We start from the raw sequence: 15,081 nt of genomic DNA, 5'->3' as shown, positions 1-15,081 counted from the left end.
CAGATCTGATCCATTGACACCCCTAATGCGTGGAGTATCACATGACTGTGCTAGTGACATATCAAAGATGACAATCGGTCGGTTTCATTCGGTTTTAACGAAAAACTAAACCCGAACTGAATAGTGTTTTTTAAAACCGAATCCGAACCAAACTGAAAACTGAAGTTCAAAAACCAAACCCGAACCACCGATTTTCGGTTCGGTTCGGTTTGAATTGAAACCGAAAATTATATCAAAAAATACTTAAAAAATATATCTAAAATATGAGTCCATAAACATTATTCAAAAATTAACATTTCATTAGATTATTACAAGCATATTAAAATATGCATGATTAAATTAGAAATTACAATAATTCACAATAATTCATAATTAAAAAAGAAACTCTATCATTTTTTCAAGTATTAGTTAAGTATTATTAATTCAGCTTTCTAAAAAACCTTTTATTCATTCAGCTTATTAAAAATAAGTGTAGGTTAATTCTTATACACAAGAAAATAAATATCATGTTTAAATATAGAATTGTATAGATTTAATGTTATTTATTTAGTTAAACAAAATTTCTGATAATACTTTTCCTTTTTTGAAATATTATTTAACACTAGATTATGTCTTATTTTAAAATAAAAAGAAAAATATTTAGTATTTGTAAATAAATTTATATCATATTTAACATTTGAATACGTAATCAAAAATGATTGGAAAAAGATAGCAATATAATTATTCTTTTTATACACATATCTTGTCATCTTGTGATAATGAACATGTTTGATGTTTATATAGATATTATATGTATATTATATAATGGTATACGATACATATATAATATCGGGTTCGGTCGGGCTTCGGTTCGATTCGGATTTGAATCGGGTTTCGGATATTCGGGTCGGTATTGGTTCGGTTGGCCTAAAAACCAAACCCGTACCAAATTCAATCGGTTTTTAAAAATGAAAATCAAACCTGTAACCAAAACATAAAAGTCGGGTTCGGTAAAAATCATTCGGATCGATACGGTCGGATATCCGTCGGTTCGAAAAATTCTGCCATCCCTAATATCAGAGGTATTTAGCGGATAATTAGGATATATTGGGGTACTGATATTTTTGTTAAATATCGTTGAAACCGCGTATTTGGAGTTTTGGACACTCAATTGTTTGTTTGCCTAAAACGTTTTACAGGAGGGGAAATTAGGGATCTTCGAATAACGAGTCGTGTTCGTGTCAGCAATCGGGTCGATTTCGGATCAAGCTAAAATTATTTAAAATTAAATAAAACTGAAAATTGGAGTTGTTAGAAATGAAATTCAAATTTCGGGATTATTTCGGGTCCATTTCGTGTCAATCGGGTGATTTTCGGGTCACTTTCGGATTTTGTTTCAGTAAATCGGGTTGCGGGTTCCAGTGAGTTCGGGTCGTGTCTGATATTACCACCTCTAGCAGAAATTTTACATTTTACGTGTTAGATAAATTTTACGAGTATATAATATTTTACAAATTTAATTTAGCCACAAATCTGTTCAAGTTGCTATTAGGATTGTTTTGATTTATTATGCTATTGAGATATGATCATTCTTAATATGATGTGTTTGATTGAAGTGTGGAATTAATATATATTCAATTTAAAATATTTTTAAATAATTAATATTAATTTATTTAAAAAGAATTAATTTTCTTTTGTAACATAAATATAAGCAAGAGCTCTTCGACATTTATAAAGAGCTAAATACAAGAGATATATGATCAAATTTTCAGGGAAAATTATTACTCCTTACGTCCTTTTTTAATTGTCACTTTTGGTGTTGTACTGGTCAAATTGATCAAAGTCTGACTAAAATTTATTGATATTTTGTCAATTGAAAAAATTAAAAAAATATGTCACAGGAGATAATTTTTAATCAACTTTAAGATGTAATTTTCAGTTTTTTTTTTAAAATAATAAATGAGTGACTTATAATTTTTGGTCAAAATTTAGTCAATTTGACCAATAAAAATAAAAATGCGACAACTAAAAAAACGGAGGGAGTAGCTCCTAAACCCGCAGCCCCTTCCCGACAACTACCAAATTCTCTTTGAAAAAACCGCAAGCATAACCCAAGCAGGTGACCCAACTACTCCGTCTGTTGTGAAATATAATTCATTTGACTTTTTGGCAGCTTTGACTGCATAGCTAAAATTGTTATTTTTGATTTTTTTGTTTGATTAAAAACATATGATTAATATTTTAATTCAAAAAAAAAGAAAATTTTGAAAATAAAAATTTTAGCTATGCGGTCAAAGAACTTATAAGTGTGTATCAAAAAATCAAGAGACCTAGGGGCCGTTTGGCCAAACTTAAAAAAAGTGCTTCCATACTTAAAGTAAAGAAGTAGAGTAGAAGTGAGAAGTAAAAAAGTTAATAAAGTGTTTGGAAAAGAAGCAGAAGCTGTGAGAGAGAAGCTAGCATTCTCAGCTTTTTAAAAGTGCTTCTGCTTCTTTACACAAACGGGTCAAGAAAAGCAGAAGCCAGAAGCAGAAATTACTTCTGCTTCCCAAACAGCCCCCTATATTTCAAAACGGAAGGAGTACTTATAAGCACCCTGCTAACTGTCCTTCAAGTCGCTGGACACGTGTCCATTACCCTAACCCCACCTTATCACCCCTAAAAACCTGGATTGGCTTCCACCCGCTCCACACAGCCTTTCCACCTCGACAACCTATATATTAGACTGAGTTACTCAAGCCCCAGGCAACCCCCAGGCAGGTACCTCTCGCAGTATAAATAAAGACAACTCCGCCCATAAAAGTTTTGAAGCACCATACAGGCATACACAGACTAGAAGCTACGGACCATTAGTAAAATCCCTACGGTCATCATTCATCTTTTCAAAATTTCATCCAGAAAGTTAAAAAAAATAGATGAATTAAAGTCTATCTTTTACTTTATTTCCTCGTATACTCTCGACAGCAATGAGTAATTGAGTATGATCAGTGATCACCACTAGTATTGTTTGGTTCCGGTCTTGGTATAAAATTGATATTATGAACCGATCTGTTGGTCTATCATATGTTTAATTGAATACGGGATGAATATGTTTAAATTAAAATATTTTTAATAATTGAATTTTAATTTTATTTGAAACTGAAAAGATAAATTAAAGCAAGAAAGCTCTTCGACATTTATAAAGAGCTAAGTACAAGAGATATAGGATCAAATTTCACGAATAATGATTTCTGGGAAAAATCTTATAATATACTTATACTACAATTAGTAACTGTTTGGCTTTGGAATTGAAACATTGTTTTCAATTTAAAAATATTGTAAAATGATTTCAAAAATAAAATATTGTTTGACCTTATTTTATTACAGTTTTAGAAACATATATGATCAAGAAATAACTTTTAGAACATCTTACGGAAATAATATCAAACTTTGCAGATTGGATATCTGCTTTCCACCTAAAACATTTTACGGAGCTAAATAAAATTCCTTACTGTGTTTGTTTGGCCGAGCTTCTGTTTCCATAAAAAAATCGGGCTTTTGCTTTTCTTAATCCATAAACACTTATAAGACCCTTTGCTTTTTTTTTTAAATAATTTAATTTATTTTTCGTCTACTTCTTTATTTTAAACAAATATATTTTTTAAATTTATAGCTTGACCTTAAATACGTACAGTATAGAGCAAAGTATGTTTGTCTGTACGCACTTTATTGACGAAGCTCACATGCATGAGCATGAAATTAAGTTATTAGACAAATCACATTATTAGTGGGAGTGTACAGGACCATTGCAATTTGCAACTAATATAGGTTATGTGTCATTTTACATTCATTTATATAAATATCGATGTGAAGTTACGTTTTGCGTTGTTAATCAATTGTGATCGCAACACCATAAACTTCTAGTAATCAAATTCACATGCATCTTGACTATACTAGTGGTAGCCTTTCTTTCTGTCCTCTGCTCACTCTAGTCACTTTCATGTTATAACTTATTTTTATTTAATCCGGCAATAAATAAAAATGTTGTTATTATCGATATTAACAAAAACCTCTATCTTAACTTTGCTTTTTCTTTGATTTTTATGATCAAATCAAACAAATTTTAAACCACAATTTATAGATGTTAAATAATTATAAATATGTTAAAATATATTTTAGAATTTAATATCTATTCTTTCTTAAATATAATTTATCATATAAGATTAATTTTTAGTTATTAATAAATTTAATCAATATGATCACAAATAATCAAATATTTAAAATAAATAGAGACGAGCGTAATATTTTTTGGATGCTTATAGTGCGGTTAAGAAACCGAATGAAGTTCATAAAGAAAAATGAGGTGACGGGAGAGAAACTGCAATCTGTAATTTAATGGTTTAATTGAAAAATAGAACAAATAATTATGATGAATTTATATTTATTCGATTTTGTTACCTGAATAAAAGATTATATGATTTTACTTATATTTAACTTTTTTAATATTATATAATTTCAAAAGTCAAATGTATGTATATTTATAATAATATTATTTATTTACATATTAATGCATAATATATTTTGTTATTTCACAATAGCTTTAATTTTTCAAAATAAGTTAACATATAATTTCTATCGAAAAACTTATAAAAACAAAATTATAAAGTCACTTATATCAAAAGATTGGGGGGACATGTTCTCGATACAGATTGGCTTTACCTTTTTAAAAATAAATTACTTATTTTTAAAATGATATATGTATATTTCTTCAAATAAATAACTCCACTTATATCAATAAAGAAAATAAAAACACTTATTTAATATATAATAATAATAATAATAAGTAATTTATAAGTATAATTTATTTTTACTAATAAGCCGAAAACATTAAGAGTAGAAAGTAGACATGCATGCTCATAAATTACCACGCTATTCATCTCAAGCGGCCTCGTTTCGGCCCTTATCTTTTACTTACCTCGACAAATCCACAAACTCCATTAAAATTTTTGTGACAACCAGCCCATGGCATTTAATCTCGCTCTTCTGGGCTTGATGCAACTCAAGTATTCAATAGTCTTAAGAGAAAGCTTTGTTTTGTGGATGGAGAACCGGAGGCTAGAATTGAGATTAACATGTGGGAGAGAATTGAGAAGAGAAGAAAAGGGACAAAAGATGGAGATGGAGATGGAGACAGAAGGGCGGTTTGGGTTAGTTTAAAAGAAGTGATTTCTTGCTTATAATAAAAAAGTGCAATAGAATTGAGAAGCAAATAAGTTAATAAAGTGTTTGGAAAAAAAGCAGAAACTGTGAGAGAGAAGCTAGCCTTCTCAGCTAACAAGCACCACCAGAGATGGAGGCTAGGAAAATGGGACCGCGGACTCTCATGAGATTAGGATTTTTTATTTATTCGACATAAGTGATTTTTTAATTTAGCTTTTATAAGTTTTTGATATAAGTTATATGTCAACTTATTTTGAAACATAAAGCTATTGTGCAATAACAAACTATATTAATATTTAAAACATGTATATATAAAAAAATAAGTAATGAAAAGATATGTCCATCCAACCTTTTATTCTTGCTCCTGTAGCTATATTTTGAGGAGATTTAACATTTTTTCTTATCTTAATTTCATAAAATAAGTAATCAATTTTTAGAAAAGATTAGGTAAATAAGTATTATCTTTTGACATAAGTGATTTTTTAATTTAGCTTTTATAAGTTTTTGATATAAAGTATATGTTAACTTATTTTGAAGAATAAAGCTATTGGGGGTGTTTGGAAGTTAGAGGTTTGGGGTAAAATTAGAAGTTTGTGGTGTTTTAGAGGTTTGACCATTTTAATCCGCTAATGTTAGTGTTTGGTAGTTAGCGGATTGAAATAGAGGTTTGATCTCAAAAAGCTGATTTTCAAAAAGCTAGTTCGAGGAGCTTTTTGGGTTAGCGGTTTGGGTATGTGTCACAAACAGCTCATCAAACAGCTATTTACCAAACAGTTTTACAAGAAATCGCTAATTTAATCCGCTAGTCAAAACATCTATTTAAATCAGCTAGTCAAAACATCTAATTCAATCTGCTAACAGCTAACCGCTAACCGCTAATTCCCAAACAGGGCCATTGTGAAGTAACAAACTATATTATGTTTAATATGGAAATATATTATAATAATATTCATAATATACATACTTTCGATTTTTAAAATCATAAAATATTAAAAAAATGAAATATAAATATAATCATATAATCATTCATCTATTTTTGAATTAAAGTCATGCATGTAACACAATTGAATAAATACAAATTCATTATAATTATTTATTCCATTTTTCAATTAAGATATAAAATAACAATTTATCGTTTCTTTTCTCTCAACTCAAGGTATGTATGCATAGTTTCGATGTGTGTAACCACCATCACATGTTTATTTCTAAATTATTGGAAATATGTGGAGTCTCAATCTTAGGGTACTATTAACTGGTTGGATGTGTACGTGGCTACTCGTGAAGATATACCATAAATTATTGTGTCCAAGTTTTTTGTTGGTATGGTAAAGAATAGAATATAAGAAAAAATAATTTATGGTGATATTAGCATGGTTGTTATTAGTATAAAGGTATGGTATATAATTAAGCATATAATATTAGCATAATTCTCTAGACTTTACAAAATTGAGTTTTAACTAACTAATCATAAATATGATGACAGAAAAAGTATCGCACTTTACTTGCTGAGCGCTATCCTGAGGGCACTCAGCCCCCGCATACTGATCAGGAGCTTTGGGAGAGGGCCTCTGTTGTGAAGAAGAACTATGTCAAGGGTCAGGGACAACGAAGACGCCCATCTATCTATGGCTCAACCTGCAGCACACAGTCTTCACAGTCACCTAGTCATCCACCTGTTCATACTCCTGCTGATTGTGTTCGAGCTATATGTCAGGAATGAGCGCTTCTTCGTGTATTAGGAGGACATCTTGGGCTTATGGATCCTGATGAGTTAGCTCGTGCTGTGGCTGAGGCTGCAGCATCGCAACAAAGTGATGGTCGACAGGTATATAATTTTTTTAGTAGTGAACTGCAATTTTGTTATTAGTTTTTGAAGTCTGTTTTTCATATTTGTTGTTCATATAAAACTGAGATGTCACTTCTTTGATTGATTTGATAATGACAGGGTGATCATGATGACCAGGATGCTGATGTTGATGATTATGATCAGGATGCCGATATTGGAGGATCATATTGTGTCAACAAAGTGATGGTCGTCAGGTATATTATCTATTTAATAGTTAACTTCAATTGCGTTATTAACTGCTGAAGTTTGTTTTTCATATTTTGTTGTTTATATGCCACGTAGATTCACTTCTTCAAATGACATTGACATGGTGATCATGCTGATTAGGATGCTGATGTTGGAGGATCTTAGAGTATTTAGGTGTTTGTATTGTACTGCTTGGAAGATAATTGGAACATATGGTTGTGTTCTTGAAATTTTAAGGATGATGTAACCTTTGATGTTAATTAGAATTTCTTCTATTGTTGGGTTATTCAATGCGATCATTTTAAATACAGGTCTTGAAATTTGTTGGGACAAAGTTGTTGTTTGTGGGAAAAACAGCCAAACAGGTACAAACTGAAATTATATGTAAATCTGCAAAAACAAAAAAAAATGTAAAAAAAAAAATTGGCATTAGCGACCGCAAGCAGTAGCCAATGCTGGTAGCAAAAGGACACAAAGTTAGCGACAGTCGCTGATAGTCGGTCGCTAATTGACCTTTTTCTTGTAGTGCTTGTTTTTAATTCTCAATTAATAAACATCATCTTTTGGTTTGTTTCTTTATCAATAAAATCGAGTTTTGCAAAAAAAAAAAACTCGAAAAACCTATTTGGGTTTTTTTTGTTTCCTTCTGTTTGAGTTATTGTTTTTGTGTTTGAGTGTCTTGCTTTGTGTGATGTGTCTCGCTTTGTGCGATGTGTTGTGGCGTTGAAAATGAATTTTATGGTGTACTGGGAGATCTGGAAATCTCGCATTAACAACACTTTCGGCAAGTCTATAGCTGGTGTATGGCAGGTAAATAGCCGGGGTACGTTTGGAACGGTAGTAAATATCACATGTGCTCACCTTTCACAAAAAATATTTGTTAATGACATGAGGCCTCTAAATTCAGTTTTTGCAACTGAATCCTCTCAACTTTGCACTATCGATAAAATTACTGTGGGTACCAATTGTGAAGCTACTATTTTCGGTGGAGATGTAAGTTGGATTACTCGGAAAATCATCATTTTTATTTTTAATTTTCAGAATATATGTATTCAAGTAGTTAAGCAATCTGAAAACAAAGCGGCTAATTATTTAGCTTGTTCATTTGTTTTTCAACCTAGTTGCATGATCAGTTGGGGGTTTGTCCCGATTGAGTCTTCTTCAAATTATTAATGAAATCCGCTCTAAATATGGCAAAAAAAAATTACTTACGTCAAATATTTATTTACGATAAATTACTTATTTTTTAACATTAGGATAAGACAAAATGTTAAATCTCCTCACAATCTAGCTACAAGAGCAAGAATAAAAGGTCGGATGGACATGTCCTTAGTACAGATTGGACGTATCTTTTCATTACTTATTTTTTAAAATATATATTATATATATTTTTTTAATATATAAGTTAACTTATATCAATAAACTGGAAACAATAAAAAATAATAACACTTATTTGATATAATAATAATAATAATAATAATAATAATAATAATAATAATAGTAATAATAATAATAATAATAATAATAATAATAATAATAATAATAATAATAATAATAATAATAGTATGTAAATATATTTTTTTCCCGTAACAAGACCTTGCAGTTTTGCACATTAAGGGTCTGTTTGGGATTGCGGTTGAAAATTGTTGTTGCTGTGAGTAAAAGTGCGGTTTACAAAAGTGCTGTTTACAAAAACGGAGACTGTTTGGTAAACTTGATTTCAAATGTGCTGTTTGAGTAAAAGCTGAAAACAAATTGTTTGGTAAATTTTTTGTTAAACTGCTGTTTAGAGTTATAATTATAAATAAAATAATATTTTATTAACATGTTTTGGGGTTCTATTGACAGCTGTAAAACTATAAAATACTGTTTTCTTTAAAATTTAATTGATTATTTTGTATGATGTATGAGGTTTTTTTTAAATAAAATATGCTATTAATATATATAATTTTAAGTAATGATATAAAAATCATATTTAAAATAGAAAATCATATTGGTATAACCAATAAAATTTATGGCTTTTTATAAAAATTACTATATTCTATTTACAAAACTACATAATTTCTGTAAGATTTTCAACAGTAACGCATCATTTATATTTTACACACAAATATAAAATAAAAACAATTCCTTATTAGTAACATACAATATTTTTTTATGTGATTTAGATTACTTCTATTTTATTTGGAACACCAATATTAATTCTTATATTCATTTAAAAATTATATAAAAATCTATAACATTTACCAAATATACTAACGTTTATTATATATATAAATATATAATTTTTTTCTTCTATTAATATATATTACTCAACAAATTTAATTTCTGTCTCTATATTATAATGAAATTTTTTTGGATAAAATTTAATAACACCAAAACGATATAACTTTAAAATTCATTTAAACAATATTTATTTCAAATGTTTTCATTTAAATTTTTATTAGAAAAAATTCAACAACCATCATGTGTACCAACAATAATCCTAGAATATAATAAAACATGTGTTATATATGTGTTTTGTTATTTTGTTTTAAGGGCTACAATATATTTTATAAAAAATAGTTGCTTGTGTCAGGGTGTTTAACTGCGCGCAACAGCTGCTTTTGTGAAAAGCAAGGGTACACCAGCTTTCTGTAAAAGCTGCTTTTGGACAAAAATTATGGTTAGAAAAAGCTCTTTCAGATTTTACCAAACACTTTTTTATAGCGGTTTGAGAAAAAGCTGCTGTTGTGGTTTGGAACCACAACCCCAAACAGGCACTAAAAGTAGACATGCATGCTCATACTTTTTACCACGCTATTCATCTCAAGCGGGGCTGCCATGGGCTCTTAAAAAACATCTCTGATCGTAGAGACCTCTTAGGTAAAGGTTGAGTTGACATATCAAAAATAAAAAATATAATAAATTTTTTCAAAAATTTAGTCTCTTCTATGAATGACTAGTACTTGTTTGGTTGTCTCTTTAATACTTGAGAATTTCAACTTCGTGAGAAGTAGCTATTGTAGCTATTGATGAAGTTGTTGGTTGACAAAAGTAAGAGAAGAGCAAATTCTATGAAATTATGAATATCTATGATTTGTAGGAAGTTAGAGCAAGTCCAATAGATTACCTATCTCATTACCTATTAATAATATAAAATAATGGATCCTAGTGAGTCTTAGTGATTTAGGTAATCTATTTTTAATGTCAACTTCAATAGCAATCCCTGTATTTGTTCCCCTATTATTATTTTTAATAATAAATTTGAGAGAGACAGGGGAAAAAGAGGGAAAAGATAAAAAAAAGGAGAGAGATGAAATTTTTATTCATAATAAATATTAAATAAATAATGACTAGAGGTTACCAAAAAATAAGTAGTGGCTAAAATATATGAGGATGTGCTAGTGATTTAAGTAACCACTAGAATAGTGTTGGAGGGCTTTTTTTTATACATTACCTAAATATGAGTTTAGGAGCTCATTGAAGTAACCTATTGATGGACTTCCTATATAACAACCAAACAATTTTTTTAGTTCCTAGAGATTTTAATTACCAGGAAACTACTACTTTTGATATAAAGTTAATTCCCAGATGCAACCAAATAAGCACATTTGTCAAACTTTTACAGACCTGTAAGAAATTTGTTGGGAGATTATACATCATTTATTATTATATTAAACCGATATATTATATATATAACAATCTAAACATTAATAACATGCTATTTTTAAATTATAGCCAATATCATCGAAGCACAATGTCTTACATGTTCAACAAATTTTACATAATGTCTTACATGTCCAATTTACCAAGCGATTATAACCAACTACATTGGAGATGCTCTTAGTCACTTTTATTTTTTTTAAATTTCTCTTCTCTTTACTCAATTTTAAGAACTACTAGTCATTCTTAACCAATATTTTATAATATATTTATAAACAAACATTTTATCTCCATACACTTTTCTTTATTTTTATGAACATATAGTACTTTTTTTAATAATATAAAATAAAATAAATAGTGAATATAAGAAATATTATTAAAGTTGAACCCACCTTAAATTATTAAAAATCAGTATTTTATTTCATATTTAAGGGCGAGTTAAAGAATCCTTGGAAATGCTCTTATCTCTTACAAATCCATAAGCCCCTATTGATTAAAATATTTGTGACAACCAGCCCTTGGCATTTAATCTCCCTCTTATGGGCTTGATGCAACTCAAATATCCAATAATTTTTTTCAATAAACTATCTAGTCCATCTGGGCCTCATGAATAACAGGAGTCCAGTAGGGATATGGAAACAGGCTAATCAGATATGATTATTAAGTGGTGTCTCGAAAGTCGAAACAAGTATGCATAGAGCTTGGAAGATAATGGGGATGTTTGTTTCCAAAGGGTTGTTTTTGGTTTTTGCTTTTCTTGACCCGTTTGTATAAATAAGTCGAAGAACTTTTAAGAAGTTGAGAATATTAGCTTCTCTCTCAAAGTTTCTGTTTTTTTTCAAACATTTTGTTAATTTATTTACTTCTCACTTCTCATCCAATCTTTTACTTTAAGTAAAAAATCACTTTTTTTAAGACTGCGCAAATGATCTCAATATAACAATTTTAGAAGTGGGAGATGCGAGACATTTACAAATGATATAAATTATATAAAAAATTACAAGAAAGAAACAGATACAGAATTTTCTTGCTAGGCAATAGATATTCATTTTTTACGAATTTTTTTTTAAAAATTTGTCTATGAAGTGGAATTTAGAACATGGCGATCATAAAAGTAAAATAGTGTATAAAAAGTTAAGTCTTGTACCTAAACCTAATTGTAGGATTTTGGATATAAAATTCGGTTGTGCCAACGGCCAACAAACCGATATTTTGTATAAAAACAGAACACAAATCTTATTAACTTAATATCATATTTATATTATATTTCAAATAATATTTTATCCAAATATTTGTTAGACGAGAAGATACGTGTTCCCTGGCCTTGATGCTGATCTCTTTGTAGACACCGGGATGGTGACCTTCCCACAGCACAAACTAAATAATTAACAAATCAAAATAAAATAACGATATGTTGTGGAATTTTTCACATGCATTATGAAAAGGGCCCTGATTTTTCTATGATAAGTCAATTATTGAGATAAAGTAGAGCACTATTCGTAAGAAAGAGAAAGGTGATCCGTACTTTATCTTATACTCCCTCCGTCCGTCCTGGCAGATTCTTTACAGTTTCTTTTTTGGATGTCCCATTAAATTCTTTACATTTCAAAACTTACCAAAAATAGTAAATGGATCCCACCACTTCACAACTTTTCTTCCCTTTTCACACTACTTTTACTCCACTAACTCTATTTTATACATTAAAAGTTAATGGGCCCCACCACTTCACCCACTTTTCTTTCTCATTCCCACTACTTTATACATATTTCTTAACCTCCGTGCCCAAACCAAATGTAAAGAATTGGCTGGGACGGAGGGAGTACTGTAATAACAACACGTTATTTTCCCATGTGTGAATAATTATGCAACGGGAAAAAAACAAATGAAGGTTCAATTATTTATCAAAATTTCAAATAAAGAATGATATCGGGGGCCTATGATTCAGGCAGGAACAAATGAAACTCGTGACAGGCGCTAAAATCCAATCTAAAATCCGGTACAAGTTTCAAAGTAATGTACTCCCTCTGTCCCATTTAATTATATACAATTTTTTTTAAAAACATTCAATTAATTGTATACCTATCAAAAATAGTAATTTTTATAATATAAAAATTTAACTACACCCACTTTATACCTTAAATATCAGTAGGTCCCACCACTTTACTCACACTACACTCATTTTACACATTAAATATTAATCGGTTCCACCACTTCACCCACTTTTCTTACTTTTCATAACTAAATTACATTTTTTCTCAACCTCCGTGCCACTCCCCACATGTATACTACTCACGGGGACAGAGAGATTATACACTTGAAGTTTGAAGTTGAGTGAAACTCCCATCAACTAGAAGTATTTAGTGGTCATTACTCTATCATTTTCTACCTAAAAGTTTGTGACACGTACATGCAGGGTCGTCTCCAGGATTTCGGAGGCCCCAGTATATTTGAACCAAAATCTAAAAATTGATGAACTAAAATCACATGAAAAATTTGCAGTAGTAAAAATAATTCTTAACTAAAAAACAAAGTATAAAAATAGTTCAAGTTAAAGCTAAGAAGTTATTATTCTTCTTGTTTTTCTAGTGTGTGCCAATAGCACATGCTAAGCGCAAAATTTGATAAGTTTGAGAGATTTTGATTGGCTCTCATATCTTAATAATGATGGACCCCCTACAAATACATCAACAACACCAATCAAAATCTATCAAACATATCAAATTCCGCGCTTAGCATGTGTCAGTGAACACACACTAGACAAACCCATCAACTAATTTGTGTGTGTATATGATTACGGTTAAGGCATGAATTCTGTGATATTCACACTTGTATATGATACTTCATATTTGTATCTGGATCAGCTCCTCTAGTTTTAAGCAAACAAAGCTATTGAAGAAAGATTTATATATGCAAGGGAAAACACTGGGAAGAAAGCAAAGCTTGGCTTCTCTGATACTGATTATGGTATATGCTGTGGCGGATCCAGAATTTCACTGCTAGGGATTTTTGTGCAAAATATTATATGATCAATAATCCTCATGTAATGACTTATTAATATGGCTCAAAAAAGAAATTTTAATAAGATATTTTAAAATTCTAGACATGGATTTAAATATTAAATATTTTAAATTATGGCATAATATTTTTTTTAAAGGATTGCCGGGGGTGCTTAATCACCGCTTCTGCGTCCTTCAGTGTATGCATCTTCACTAGGGGTGGCAATCGTTTCGTTTCGTATACTTTCGTTTCGTGTATTTTCGTGTTTCGTGTACTCGAAGGTGAAACCCGTATCCGCCCGTTATTAATTTCGTGTACCCAATTTAAAACCCGTATCCGTTTCGAATCGTTTCGTGTATATTTCGTGTACTTTTCGTGTATATTATATATAAAAATATTAATATATTTTTTAATCAAAAAATGGATTTAATATATATTTTCCTTTATAAATTTATTAAATGTGAATGATATATATTATACTTGTATACAATTCTTTATAAATTTGTTAATTTATCTACAATATATATCCACACATACATTTGAATATATACTTTATACTCAATTATATATTTAATGGGTCGCGCTCAAGAGAGAACCACTCCTTAAAATAGAACCATAGAACCACTAGGGTTCTGCTGCAGAACCCTAAATTTTAAATAGATTTTTAGGATCTAAATCTAAATACATGTTTTTTTCATGTTTTTTCATCGTTGTGTGTGTTCAAAAATAATTTAAAAATATAATCCATAGATATTGACATTTTTTTTTGTGAAGTTCTGCTGCAGAACCCCAACTAATACTTAAGTTCTGCTGCAGAACCCTTGCCTAATAAGGTAAGGGTTCTATGGTTCTCTCTCTAATGGTTCTCTCTGGAACATGACCCTATATTTAATATATCATTACATATATATAATAAATATAATCTACAAATATTTCGTGTACTTTCGTGTATTTCGTGTACCCCAAATGAAAACCCATATCCGACACGAAATCTATCGTGTAATTTCGTGTTCGTGTACTTTCGTGTTTCGTGTATCGAAAATCAAAACCCGTATCCATTTTTTTCGTGTCGTTTCGTTTCGTGTTAGCGTGTTACGTGTCAAATTGCCAGGTCTAATCTTCACTGCTGTATGTTACTCCCTTATTCTCAATTAATTATATACGTTTCCTTTCAATTTTTCGACACGCATTACAATACTCTTATAAAATATTGTTCCGTAACTTATTTT

The sequence above is a fragment of the Daucus carota genome, chromosome 3 (genome assembly GCF_001625215.2).
Source record: "Daucus carota subsp. sativus chromosome 3, DH1 v3.0, whole genome shotgun sequence".
NCBI classification, from domain to species: domain Eukaryota; kingdom Viridiplantae; phylum Streptophyta; class Magnoliopsida; order Apiales; family Apiaceae; genus Daucus; species Daucus carota.
This window is presented reverse-complemented; position numbering follows the sequence as displayed.